Genomic DNA, 13,996 nt, shown 5'->3' on the forward strand with positions numbered 1-13,996 from the left:
CACAACTGAGGACAGCATCTGACGTAAGGAAACTATTACTGATAATGTCCAGCTTGAATTTCAGCTCCTAAATCCAGTTTGCAAACCTGGCAGTGTGAAAAATATCTTCTATATCTGAACTGCAATTTTGCCATGAAAAATCAGTGGGGTGACAGGATGTAGAAATGCAAATTTTATCTTTCTAGCCTCAGCTTTCAGACAAGACTCATGCTTAAAAGTTTTAGAGGATAATAATGAAAGTGCTAATATTATATTCCTGCATCATTATGAGACACTGCCATTCTCAACGTGAATTGGTTTCAGTTTCTATACTGTAAGGTGTGGAGTTACCTTCTCGTAAATTCTCCTTCTCATAAAGGAGGGCTGTCCAACTTCTCATACAGCAAAAAGTGAAATCTGAGGACAATTTTTTAGTGTGGTTAAATCTAGTTTTTTAGTCATGCAAGCACGGAGATTTTCTTAAAAGTTTACAAAGTCAAGCTATCAGAAGGAGACACGGAAGGTGAATCTAACACTGACTGCAGGAGTTGCTTACAGGTTTTCACTAGAAAGAGCACTTAGTAGTTTGCTGCCCCTTGAACTCTCAGAGAGGAAGTTGATAGCCATTCCCTAATTCACTATTGGAGCAAGATCTCCTGTGTTCTGTTTGTTTGCTGGTGACTTTGCTCATGTGTTACATCAGAAATGAGAACCAAAAGTGTTTATATGATTACTTCAAGACTATGGAGAAATTAAAAAAAAAAAAAAAAAAAAGACTGAATGCATCTGGAAATCTCTTGACATGCTTCTTTTCTAGCTCTGTAAAGTCTGCTTTAACTCTACACAGTATTTTAAGTGGCACTGGTTGTGATTTTTAAATTATAAGCATCTCTTTTGGGTCTGTTAAGTCATAGGAGCATGAATTTCCTGTACCTAGCATATTCCTAGATATATATTCTTCTTCTGACCACCCTGGGCAATTTTTGCATGTAAGCCTTTTTCTCTGCAAACAGCTGATTCCATGTAAAAAACAAAAATACAAGTCAATATACACAGATATATATCTATATACGTCTATATATCTAGAGCTAGATATTAGACAGCAGTTAATCCCCAATTCTTTATTCCATTAACAACAGATTGGAAAGAATAATTCTCTTGATGACTGCCCATCTAAGAAAAAACGCAGACATTTTACATATTATATACTAAACCAGTAGCTTAAAAATTATAAAATATTTCAGAGTCAAACGAAAAACTGTTATAGGACATCACTGACACAGTAAAAGAATATGCAGTTAGGACAGAAAATAATGGCATTTTACTCCGTCTTTAAATGAAAGGTGCAGAGTTAAGGTAATGTTTTGTTGCAGATGTTTTTCATTTTTTACTATACTTGCAACAACAAACAAAACTAAAACCACTGACAATACAAAGAAGTCAACAATATCCTCCCAATATATTTATACCAACAAAATATAAACATCATAATGCTCCTGTTTTCTAGGTTTTTTCCAAAAGAAATGTAACATACATTTCTGAATATCCACCCTTACTTGCTATCAGAACCTTACTCAACTTCATCCATAAGCACTTGGAGTTTGTAGTGGTAAGACAACATGAAAGCAAAGTAGGATAGTTTCATATTTCAAAAGCACTTTGAGGGAACATGGCTTTCATAGAAAAATGCTATAACCTGCTTACTGAGAACAAAAGGACTGGAACCAAACTATTTATGCAGCTCCATCATCCAACAGAGATGCGCTGTAACGGACCAACACAGGGAGCGGCAGCTAGCTTTTCCACACGAAGCTTAAGCAATGGAAACGCTCAACATGCAGAGGTCTGGACCAAAGCCCTTCTGTGGGGATTCTGTTTCTTTGTGTGTTTGTTTTTCTACTAATTTCTCCTCATTCTAGGAAAGTATAAGCTGCATGTTTTCAAAGCTAAAATCCACCTAATATCTGAGAGTCAAACTTAAGATCCGACTGTTCACCCTGAGACTTCATCTAAAACACTGGTTCCACCCAGAAGTTGAGGCAAATAAGTGAGTCAAGTAATACTTACAGATGTCTATTCTTTTTGTATTGCCATCTTGGGTAAACTGGCAACACAGTGCATCTCATCAGCAAGTAAGGAATTATTGATTTGATAAATGAGAACCCCTAGACTGCAGAATATTTAAATTTTCCTCTAGCAATGTCTCAACATAAGAAATAATTAGTGGGACACCAATGAACCTCTGAAGAAAGGTTACCCATTCTTGTTAAGAAATTACTTTCATTAAAAATGGAAGGAGGAAAACCTTTTCAATTTAAGATTTTTGCGTGATCACGACCAGTTTGTGTTTCTACCTTCAACCAAAAGAAGAGAGAGAGAACACTTACAATGCTAGGAAAGTCATTGGTAATCACAAAAAAATAACAGGATGCAGATAAAGTATCTGTAATTGAACTAGTTTTGGAGTTGGCATTGACAGCTTATTAAAAATCATAATCCTCAATATATTATTCAAGCTGTTCTCCAGTATTACAAAATTACTAGTTACATAAACTAGAAAACACTTTTAGAATTTACAGAATTGCTAAAAAACCCATAACTGCAGTCAGGGGAAATTGAACTGAATGATCAGGAACTGAACTGCCATCTAGGACAGATTCCAACAAAGGACAGGACTAGGCAGGACTGCACTGGCTACCAATTACCATGAATTTTCTTTAAGCAACTCACATGTTGACAGTTGAAAGCACCCTATTTTATCCAGGGTTGACATTAAAGTTTCCAGAACACATTTACCACCTATTCTGCACACCAAGTATTTAACTTACCAGAAAACTGATTTGTGATGGGACACTGGGATTTCTACCATGCTGGCATCACAGATGTTTCAGCATTACTGTAGAAGCCAGAAGAGTTCATAAAAGCTCATGTTAAACTAGCATTTATTTTTGGTAAGTGCACTTAGCAGTGACTGAAAGGAAAACCCACCACCATAGGAATGCTGAACATTCATCACAACAGCCTTCTTCCCTGAAATTTAAGAGAGAATCTTATTCGCTGATAGTGACATGAGAAAACAGAACATTTCTCTTTAAAAAAATCTAAGTTTTACCTGTTCTGAACTCAGAAATTTTCTGCATCTCACTAGACCACAGCTCTTAGAAGAGAATTGTTAGCCAATACAGGTGGCCAGACAAGCACAAAAGAACTACTTAGACAGGACAACCAAGAACTATGCCATACTAGTTCTCATGATTCGCGTTAATGGTTAAAGACATTGCCACTTTTGAGAGTAAGGAAAGCATTTTTCCACCAGAAAGGAAGGGAAGGAAAGATGTATGCTGCCTTCCTCTTTAGTACTCAGCAAGTTCTTATTCCTTCACCAATGTTTTACTAATGTGACCAACCTGCTTACAACACAGGTGAATATAGACATACTTTCTTTGCTTATAGGAGATGAGTAATTGGTGAATCATAGTCCTTCACATCTTCTGTGTACAAATTTGGGGTGAGAAAATAATACCCTGACAACGAGACTATCCAGCCCATTTTTTTTAAATCTCCAGTCCTCAGTCCAGCCGAGATGGAGCATAAGGGCGAGAGAAAAGCAGTTGGTCCCTCTTCCTGCTACTGCTCACTCACCTACCCAGCTAGCTGCAGAGAAGGCAAGAGGCCACGGAGAAAGGAGGCCATCAGTGGAGAATCAAGAGAAGAAACCCAGGCCTCCTTTGATTATCCCATGCTGGACAGCTCCCAGAAGAGTACTGATGATTAGTACAGGAGGGAGCCCTAAGCTTCAGCACTGCCACAGGCAGAATCCTTTGGTCTTATCAGAATTTACCTGCAAGTTCATCTCAGAAATACAACAGTGGTGCAGATGTGCACAGGAAACATCATGTGAGGCCTAAAATTCAAAAAAAAAAAAAGCTGAATGGAAGCCTATTTATTAGCATTTTTTTAAGTAATTTGAATCTCTGGATACTTAAACTGTCATTCTGAAGTTAGGTTACATGCACACAATTAACTGAACACCCTTCTTAATACAGAGCCCAACCCAATACACATAAAACAGCAGCATGCTTACTTCTACCCCACTAGCCTTCTTCCTTCCCAAGTGGTCAAAATCAAACAAGATTTACAGGGTGCTCAGTGTATAGGCCTAAGTGAAAATGCATTTTCACTTAATTACTCAAAGAACTTTGTCTGCCTTATTCACTTAACACACAAACCAGTCCCAAGCTGTTATCTACTGCTTACAACCTAACAACCTTCTCTTATCTGCACATCAGTAAGCATATAAACCACTTGCAATGAAAATCATCCTTCAAGCCCACTGTCTACTGCCTAACCCAACTGCGCTCAGTTTAACTGAACAAATTTGTGAAACCAAATAGAAGCATTTGACTTCACGGCTTCTAAATCAGCCCTAACATGACTTGGTCCGGTCCACTCAATTTCTAGCCCGCTGACACAAGGCGAGGAGTCTTACTGAGATGCAAAATCATCATGTAGGCAGTCCCTACAGTAAATGTGCACTGTTTACACTGGAGTTTGGTCAAATTCATATTCCAGGCAGCTGGATAGCTTTTTCTTTCAATCCCCAAGTACCCTGTACTTTTCTTACTGCTATAAAAATTGAGCTAATAATAACAGCCATCATCATCATCATCTTTCAGCAACATAAACCCTGACAGCTCTTAAAAGCTTGGCCATTTTGAACTTAAAGGAAGTTTTCTTCACCATTGCCATTTCTAAATTAGGATCATTCTCCCAGAGAAGCCTCCATGACATTTAAACTGATCAAAGCTAGAACCATTCACAAATTTTGCTTTTAACCTAATATAAGTTAAAAAAATAAGATGAGCCTTGAACGTTAATACTGACTGCCAAACTACCCTGACATTCATGAAAATATCTTTAAAAAAAAAAACAACCAACAGAGCATTTTTGTCAATTAGTTGAAGTTTACAAAAGAAAGGATGATCAATAAATCAAGCATCAATGACAAAGTTTTATCTGCCCAATAGTTTAAACTATGACAACTGGACTCAGCCAAGATTTTCAAGACTGAGGACTTATCATTTAGGGTCTAGAAGTCTATTTTGCAACCTCTCTGATCTCCCAAAGCATTTAGCACCCACCACCAGCCATCTATTGATATACAGGTCCAAAAAAAAATAACATCTTGGACCATTTTTTTCCAGCTGTGATAATCATGAGTGACCACATCACTGGTGTTGAATCCCTAGCAGGTATTCTGGTATAACACACATAACATTTACAGACTCAGTAAAAATAGCCAATTATTGCAATTAAGCTATGAAAATTAAGCCCCAAAGAAGTCCCTTGGTATTTTTCATTATGAGGGCTGCAAGATGCACATCAATTACTCATACCATTTTTTGAAAGACTTTCAGACCTATCATGCATTACGACATACGCCACCAGCATGTCTTGTCTACTATTTCTCTCAGACATCTCTCGATAAAGCATATTCACCGCTACATCACAGAGCTCGGTCGCCGTCAGATGGGTTTCACCCGTACTTTAAAACCGTAACTTATGATAATCAATACAAAGCAAAGAAGGGGAGTCACAACAACGCACACTTCTTATCTCTGTCGACAACGCTCGAGATGCGCTCGCAGACGAAATAAAACGGGGAAAGAAATCTATGTTTAGCAACTCCCATAGATAAATCCGGCTGCAGGCCTAGGACAGGGGCAGGATTTTAGCATCCCCACCTTGCTCTTTAATAGACCTCGAAGGAAACTCAACAGCTTTTAATTCAGAGGGCTTCTCCCCCCCCAGCTCTTCATTAAGAGCGAGCTGCAGAGCGGCAAGGACGACTGCAGAGCCAGCGCGCGGCCCCCACATAAGTTTGGCAACCGTCTCTTCACCATAACCACGCGAATTATGACCGCGCCCCTCCTACCTAGAAGGCGGATGGACGGCGACCCGGACAGCTTGCCCTTACACCTGGGCTGCTCGTTTAAAGAGAATCCATTTGGAAACTGAAACAAACGCCGCCGATGCAGAACGGACAGCCTCTGACAGCCATCTGGTACAAGGGAACAGAGATGCTTCTCTATTTATTTTTACGAAAAACCTCTTAGCTCTGGGGGTTTTTTTCTTAACGTATCATGTACCCAGGGAGACCGCTCAAGTCTCGTCGCAGCCAAGCCCCAGGCCGTGGCCTAACGGCATCTCCTTCGGCAGCAGATGAGGCCGTACAAATAAAGAAACAAATACATACGCGATGGGCTCGCCTCCAGAGAAGCCTCTGTCCGAAAACGCAGCCCCCACCGGGGAGACGCAGATGCGGGCGACCACCCCCTGCGCCCATCTGTACCCCCATGGCGGCGAGGGCATCCCCACACAGGGAGGGGCAGGGTAGTCCCCCCTTCCCCCAGGACAGTGCCCCCTCAAAGCTGCACCCCCATTGGCGGGGGGTAGGGGAGTGCCCCCCCCAAGCTGCATCCCTATGGGGGGAATTCCCCCCTCCCCACAGGGGGGGAGGTCCGTGCCCCCCCCAGAAGGAGGCCGCCATCTTGCCGCTCACCTGGGCCTGGTCCGCTCCGCCCGCTGCGCGGGGCAGCCACACCGAGTGGGGGCGGGGCTGAGGGAGGTGCGCGCGCAGCAGCCACGCCCCCTCCCTTCGCCCCCTCCCCTTCCAGAGCAGCGCATGCGCACAGGGCGTCCTCGAGGCCGGCGGGGGTGGAATCCCTGGGAGACGGGGGTCGCAATCGCGGTGTTAAACCCGGTGCGGTGCCGAGCGCTGCAATGCAAAACTGGGCAATGCAACAACGAAGCCGCGCACTGGCTCCAAGGGGGTGAAACTCGACTGGAAAGAGGAAGAAAAAGAGACGTTCCCTGACCGGGAATCGAACCCGGGCCGCGGCGGTGAGAGCGCCGAATCCTAACCACTAGACCACCAGGGAGCTGCAGGGCTATTACCGGGCAGCCCCATGTGGGCTGTGCTGCAGCATGCGCTGCTCTCGCAGGGATCCCCGGGGTGCTGCGCCCCTCCCCTGCTACAGCGCGGCCAGCCGGGCGCCTTGGGAACAGCTGGCAAGGGGGGGGCGGGGAGGCATACAGCCAGGCACTGCAAAGCAAGCGCAGACACTGCAACACAACCAGTATGCCTTACAAAGAAAGTAACATGCACTGCAAAGCAAGCGGCATGCATTACAAAGCAAGCGGCATACCGGGGGCGGGGAGGGTCTCCCTTGCCCCACTGCTGCTTTCCTGCTGCCCCCGCTCTGTGCACCCCCCTGGGGCAGCAAGTGCACAGCGCCTCCTGCTGGCAGCAGGGTGGGAGTGCAGGAGCCCCCCCTTGCAGCTCCAGATTTTGGGGATGCCGCTAGCATGGTGGCCTTACGGTTTCTGGGGCCCTGCGTAAGAGAGTCATTTGGGGCCCCGTAGAGGCTTAATTTTGACGACCTATAAGCAAGTCGGACATTTTCGATTTCCGTTTCACTTTGCCCCATGCATGAAACTTACCCATCAGCTGAAGAAAGTACAACGTTTTTAGTGACTTCATCCCCCCCCCAAAAAAACATTGTTACAACATTTTGGGGCCCCCTGGTTTGTCCTCCCCTAAGGGCGCTACTGCAGCCAGGGAGCAGGTGTGGGGGCAGCAGGGCCAACCCTCCCCTGTGCTTCTGTTCCAGGTGCTCGTGGCAGCCCCAGACTGAAAATGAATTGAAGATCCATCCTCAGAGGAGGAAAAAAGCCTGCAGGAAGCAAGACGGTCCCTGCTCCCTGGTCTCTCAAGGTGGCTGGGATTGAGCCCAAAAGCACTAACAGCATCTGGCTGGGGCTGGGGCTGGGGCTGGCCCTGCTCGGAGCAGGGGTTAGATTAGTTGCGACCTCCTGAGGTCCCTCCCAGCCCTCACTGTCTGTGATGTTTTACAGAGGTTGTCCTCGCAGGCACTGTCACATCTCTGGATTCATCAAGGTGAAGCCTTAATTTATTACCACCAGATTAAATGATTGCTGAGTTTAGAGACTTTAGTGGCACAAAGCAGCTGTTCTGCATTTGCCCCCTGTCCCCGGGGGGGGGAGCCTCTTCCCTGACGTCTGACCGAAAATGATCCCAACATTTTTGGACAGCGGAGCAAGCCTAATCTCCTACCATCACACCATTAGTCTCTGCTCTAATGGTTCAGCAGTCCACCTACACCAGCATAAAGGCAAACAGGGACCACAGGAGAGTGGCAGGCGAAGCCGTGAGCTGCCTGCCTACTTGGAACAGGTTTTTTTCCTTTACTGTTTTATATAACAGAACTAGAGCTGGTCATCCCAAAACCACTCCAGCAACTAGAGAGGTTCCTTTCTGATGAGACTCAGGCCTGTGCTCCACCAGAGCTGTGACACATGGTGTTAAAATGTTACTGAAGCTGAAAGATAGGATTTTTTCCGTATTTTCCTTCAAATCCCCTCCCACTCCTCATAGCACTGAAGGTTCGTTCTTGGTTAAGCATCCTGCTTTTGGGCATCGTGGCATGTAGCGCATAAAGGTGAGCGCAGCTCATTTTAAAACATGCTAGTCGGGCACCTTTATGAACCTCCTTTTTCCAAAATGCTGTTGGCTTTAATCACAATTATCCCAGTGTGATGCATATTTCACCTTCTCTTATTCGGGAGTGGCATTTTTCCCAGGAAAAACTGGCGCCAGCAATCTAATAGTATATCAGCCTCACCACGAAACAAGAACCCACAGTTATATGGAAACCAATCTTTTTTCAAGGCTCTGAGTCTGGGTGTTTTCACCAGTTTCTTAAGTGCCCTAGATTGATTGTTTTCCTTGTGCGCTTTCATAGGTGCGTGCAAACTTTGACCTCCCTTTAAGCCTGTGCATTTGGTAACAGGAGTCCTCCCTCCTTTGAGAAGGCAGTCCTCCTCACTCCTCCGGGATTTCATTAAGCCCCGACAGAGCTGGATTTCCACGCAGGGCCTCAGAAAGCCCCGCAGAGCCGTATCTCTGTCCTAGTTCTCACAATCCAGGCGTTACACAGTGTCACGCACCTTCCCCCTCAAACCATTTGTCCTTTATCATCTTTGGGCTTTCTGGCATCTCTGCATTTTATGCATTAGCTCAGCCTCCTGCCCATCACATTTCTAACATGCTTTTCCCATCCAACTCCACTGACTCACCACGTTAAGAAATAAATGATGGCGAAAGGCATTTACTAATAGAGTTATTAGCGTTAATCATCTTATACGGCAGCCCGGCTATTCATTTAGTACATCAGCAGGCATCCCCCACTCCGCTGTTGGCTGAAGCACCTCCAAGCAGAGTGCAGATATTCTGTCATCTTCAAGTGCTCCCAGTGAGTGGTGCACACACGCACACTCTTCTGAGGATGACTGAACACAAACACACACACACACACACTTCAGGCCATGACTACATATGTCTTTGCTCCTAACTGGAAAGAACTTCATGCTCAGTAGGTTTTAGTGAGATGTATATACCAGCAACACTCAGCAACTCTAATGCACTGGTGGAAACATATCCTGAAAAAATAATGTGAAAGTAGCACTTCTCTCCAAATTGGTTACACTCCAAAAAAAGGAAATTTCATCTCATCCTAGATGATTTGATAACCTGAATCATGAAGGATGGATGGCCTTTGTCATTTTACTTAACCTATTGTGAATATCCTTGCTAATACATACATATGTAACCAATTCCTTTTCCATAAAAACATCTGCCTCAGAGTGGACCTGCGGTAGCAAGTTCCACAGGTTAACTCAATACTGTGTGCAGGAAAAAGCATTTCCCTTGATCGGTTTGGAAAATGTCGCTCGTGAATTTCAACACTCGTTCTTTTGTTCTTGCATTATAGGCTGAGGCAAACAGGAGTAGTTAACTAGCTGACACTGCAGCCATTGGTATTCTGTGTGCAGAACAGTCATATCTCCCTTAATTCTTCTATCCAAACCCAGGAGTCTAAGGAGGCTTTGTTGCTTACTCTTTGGTTTAATAGAAATTTCCCTTTGATGTCTCAAGGTCATTATCAGTGCCTGTGCCTGGACCTTTTGCATATTCTCTCTGTTTTTTATGAGATGAAGTAATCAAAAGGGAACATAACATTGAGTGTAAGGGGATAGGACACATTATCTCAGTGGTTTTCAACCTGTGGTCCACAGACCCCTGGGGGTCACTACATCTAAGAGGTCTACGAAAGATGACTATGATCAATCAAAAATGTGTGAATACCCACTTACAATTCAAAGGGGTCCACACCTTGACTTGAAATTTCCAAGGGCACCTGCACCTCCATTCAAAATTTTGCTGGGGTCTGCAAATGCGAAAAAGGTTGAAAGCCACTGCATTCTCTCATTCTCAGTGATCACAGACAATTTTACACTTAGAAATCCTGAAAAAGAGAAAGCCCAAAGAAAAGACCACTTACGTGCATTTGTCTATATTTTACTTAACTGGGACCTTCCAATGCCTTTTTTTTTTTTGGATTTTTGGAAACTACGAATATCCCGGTATTCCACTGACTGATGCAAGTCAGCTGTCTCAGAGAGAACTGAAAATAAGTTACAAAGCAGCCCGCGTGAAACCGTGTCGCTCCGACAGGAACCACGAAGAGGAGCAATCCTCCCTCTGCTGCACAGGGAGGATCTGTAGCACTAGGGGGGGATCTTCATTGCAGTATTTTCAAACTTCAGTTGCAAACCAGCTGAGGCGAGCAGTCTAGTCTTGCTCCTCTCCGTTATTTCTCTACTCCAGTTCAGTTCAGGACCCAGACTCTGGTCATCTAGGAAGTCCCAGCGCTCTCTCCAATCTTACCTGAATCTCCAATGCCTCGGTGTGCGACTGCCTGCCCCCGTACAGGACGAGAGATCTAAGACATTCTCTATCCAGCTGTTCAGATCTTCCCCATTTTTCCAGCTCCAAGAGATAAAGGCCTGTGGCAAGAGTGACACCGCACTGATACCACTGCATTAATACCCAGGCAGAAGGTGCAACAGAAACGCTTCATTTTAGCAAACTGGCTCCCATTGCTTTTCTCTATGTACAGCACCTGCCTTATGCAATCAAAGCGATGCAATGGAAAATGATAGTAACTGAGGGTATAATGAGAGAATAGATGCGCTCTCGGCAGTGAAAGGCAGCCCTCGAGCCTGGCTCACTGCTGTACAGCCTAAAGCATCACTGTGCTTTCACGTCAGCTGCAAATGTACCCAATCCAGTCATATCACCCCAGTCATTTTTGGCAAGCTTAACTGGTAACACAGACGTACCAGCCTGGAAAACACAGAGCCTTTGAACGAAGCATTTATAACTCAGAGCAACAAGGATAATCTGGTTCCACCAAAGAAACAGGAGGGAGGAGATTCAGGTTCAGATCTAGAGTCTGCCAGTCTGCAGCCTGTGCACGACAGACATGGACCTGCTCTGTATCAATTTATGCTGATCTGATTATTGGGATGTTTGGGGGTTAGTTGAAGCAGCATGACAGAAACAAATCACTGCAGATAGGAGGTTTCTGAGAGGCAGCTGAAGGGCACTCGCTGCCTCCAAACAGCTCTCAGCTCTGGCAATTGAATCTTTGAAGATTTACCCCCAGGCTTGCTTATGCAAATGGATCTGATGAGCAGGGCTGAAGCCCAGGACGGCACCAAAAGACATGAATACTTGAATTAAAAAGGATGGCCAGACCTTGCGAGCCAGCACAAAACACAGGGGTCTTGGGGAGAATATGAAGGTAAGAATGAAGGCAAGAGAGAGATGCACCTGGACTGCTCTGAAATCCAGCTTGCTTTTAAGCAGGTCACTGTATGCACCACTAGTCTGAGGCTCCTAAGGGGAAGACGTATTTTTGTCAACTCAGACAAGCCTGCTGAGTAAGTACGATTAGCAGGTAGGGCACTGCAGCCCTAGTGCTAATCTAACCAGAACTATGGACTTCCACCAAAGGAGAGGTGAAGGCCTGATGCCTGGGGCTGCACTCAGACGGGAGTGGGGCAGGGGCAAGGGAGTGGCCTTAAGCAAAATGCTTCTTGCCCAGACCTGTTCCCCTTCTGCCAGCTGCAGGCAAACAAAGCAGGGAGACCCAGTGCATAGACAGCACTTTTAGGAGGCGCTCCGGGAGAACACAAGCCTCTCTTCCCTCCTCCCTGCTCTTCCATGAGAGCCGCTAGCAACTATGGCTACCTCTGGGGACACGGAGCCTTTGCTTTGAAACCTGCCGCCTCCTACTCTGCTGACATATCTCCATCTTTAATCCTTAAATTAACAGCTGTGGAAAAGACAAGTGCTCTTTTTTCCTTATTCAGCCTGAAAGGTTATGTGGGGGGAATGGCAAGTCCTGCCTCACCTTGAGCAAGAGGGGAAGCGGCGGCGGGGGGAAGTACTGGTAGTTCATTATTAGCTGGTCACTGGGAGACGTTTTCAGCTCTCACACACTAAAGAGAGCAGTTACCTTCCTGCAGTGGGACGCAAGAAGAGCTTACCAGGAGTCTGCAGTCCACGCCACTGGGATGCTTTCTATTCCATGATCCAGTCAGCAGTGAGCAGAGACATGCAAGGCTGGCCCTCAAGGCCCCAGGCATGCTAGAAAAAAATACCAAAATGAAACAGGGAACAGCTCTCCTAGGCACCAAGGAAGATGGTAGTGGACAGTGGTGACGTGACAAAGGATCAAAACTGAAACACCCACCTTCCCTCCCCCGGGGGCAAGTTACACCCCTCTGACAGAGAGCAGAAGGCTCTAGCTTTTTATTATGCTCCGACAGCAGTTGGATGCTGCATTTCCAGCTCACTGAAGACGGCAGCATTTGCACAGCTAACAAGTCACTGCCATGTATGTCCATGATCTTTGCTCACAACTCGTGCAGACAGCAATGTGAGCTGTACGCATGCAATAGTGAGACGTGGCCTCCTGGACAGACCTTGGACAGGAAAAATAACCCCAGGATGTGTTATCTACAGAAGTCCCTAGTTCAGCCAGATGGCCGAACGCTGGAGACAGAAGATATTCTTATGGAAGGTCACAGCCCTGCACTGTTTGTTAATGGTTGCCAGCTCTACATTCAGGACAGCACAGCCTTGAGAGAAGGCCTATCCCAAGCCACAGGCTCAGCACTTTCCCTCTCCCAGCACTGCCACAAGTCAGTAGCAGCCACCAAAGCCGGTTCTAAGCCAATCTCCATGAGCGCCGTGTTATAAATTTAAGCCAGGCCAACCACGGCTTTTTCCATGGTAGAGTTTCTCAAGCTTGAACTATAACTCCCAAGAATTGCTGCTGCAGCTGCTCAAACTCTGGACGAGACCCAAAAAGCAGGGAGAGGAGCTATTGCAAGCTTAATGCCAAGTTCAATAAAAATCTTTAGCACCTATTTCTAATGGAGTTGCGCTGCATTTCTTCAGGAAAGGATTGCCAAGAGCAGCGCGCCAATGAGAAATAGCACAGCAGCAGGTCTATCTAGGACAACAACTGAGATTCCCTGTGCAGTGACGGAGCCATAGCATTAAAGCCTGTTACGTACAAGTTTGTTCCGATTTCAAACCTACCGTCTTAAATATACAAGGGCTCTTGGTTTAACGAAGGTGAAGAGTGTAAAAGACCCACACTCCAGTCCTTGAGGATGTTCCCATAGGCAAGGGAAGAAATGTTAGGAGTAATTTAAGACAGCATCCAAAGGCCTGAGAGTGACATCACCCTTCTCCAGATCTCCCCTTGGGATCACTCTGGCATGCACTTCTGGGTCCAACATCCATCCTTTTGGTCCCAGCCCCTCCCTTTTCAGCAGCCAGCTCCTGTCATTTCAAGGAATTGGCAAACCCCTTTCTGCCAACAAGTCCCATGTAATGAATTCACAGCAATTTACATTGTGGGTGGGCTGATGCTTAGACAGCTGTTAAATGGGAAGTGCCAGACCAGCAATACCCCTTAACACACCAGCTGAAATGCATACAGCCTATCCAAAGATTTCCAGTGCCAATGTGATAGACCTAACGCAGAAGGCCCTGGTTCAGGAGCATCTTTCCCCA

General features: G+C 45.5%; 1 protein-coding gene and 1 non-coding gene across 5 annotated transcripts in view; both read right to left on the reverse strand.

Annotated features, from left to right (window-relative positions):
• DNAJC5 (DnaJ heat shock protein family (Hsp40) member C5) overlaps positions 1–6,601 on the reverse strand; it is a 41,047-nt gene extending 34,446 nt beyond the window's left edge. For 2 of the 4 annotated variants that reach the window (XM_019548293.1, XM_019548295.1), the window contains exon 1: positions 6,542–6,601. The gene's annotated coding sequence lies outside the window, so the exon portion shown is untranslated. Of the gene's footprint in view, positions 1–3,820; positions 3,884–6,541 lie in introns of those variants that run through there. The other 2 variants (XM_019548298.1, XM_019548294.1) reach the window with 2 other exon arrangements.
• A 247-nt stretch (positions 6,602–6,848) lies between these two features.
• Positions 6,849–6,920, reverse strand: TRNAE-CUC. The gene has a single exon. It is a non-coding gene; the product is annotated as a tRNA-Glu (tRNA).
• Positions 6,921–13,996: the final 7,076 nt, after the last annotated feature.

This window comes from Crocodylus porosus, unplaced genomic scaffold (assembly GCF_001723895.1).
Source record: "Crocodylus porosus isolate Cpor-Errol unplaced genomic scaffold, CroPor_comp1, whole genome shotgun sequence".
Taxonomy (NCBI): Eukaryota; Metazoa; Chordata; order Crocodylia; family Crocodylidae; genus Crocodylus; species Crocodylus porosus.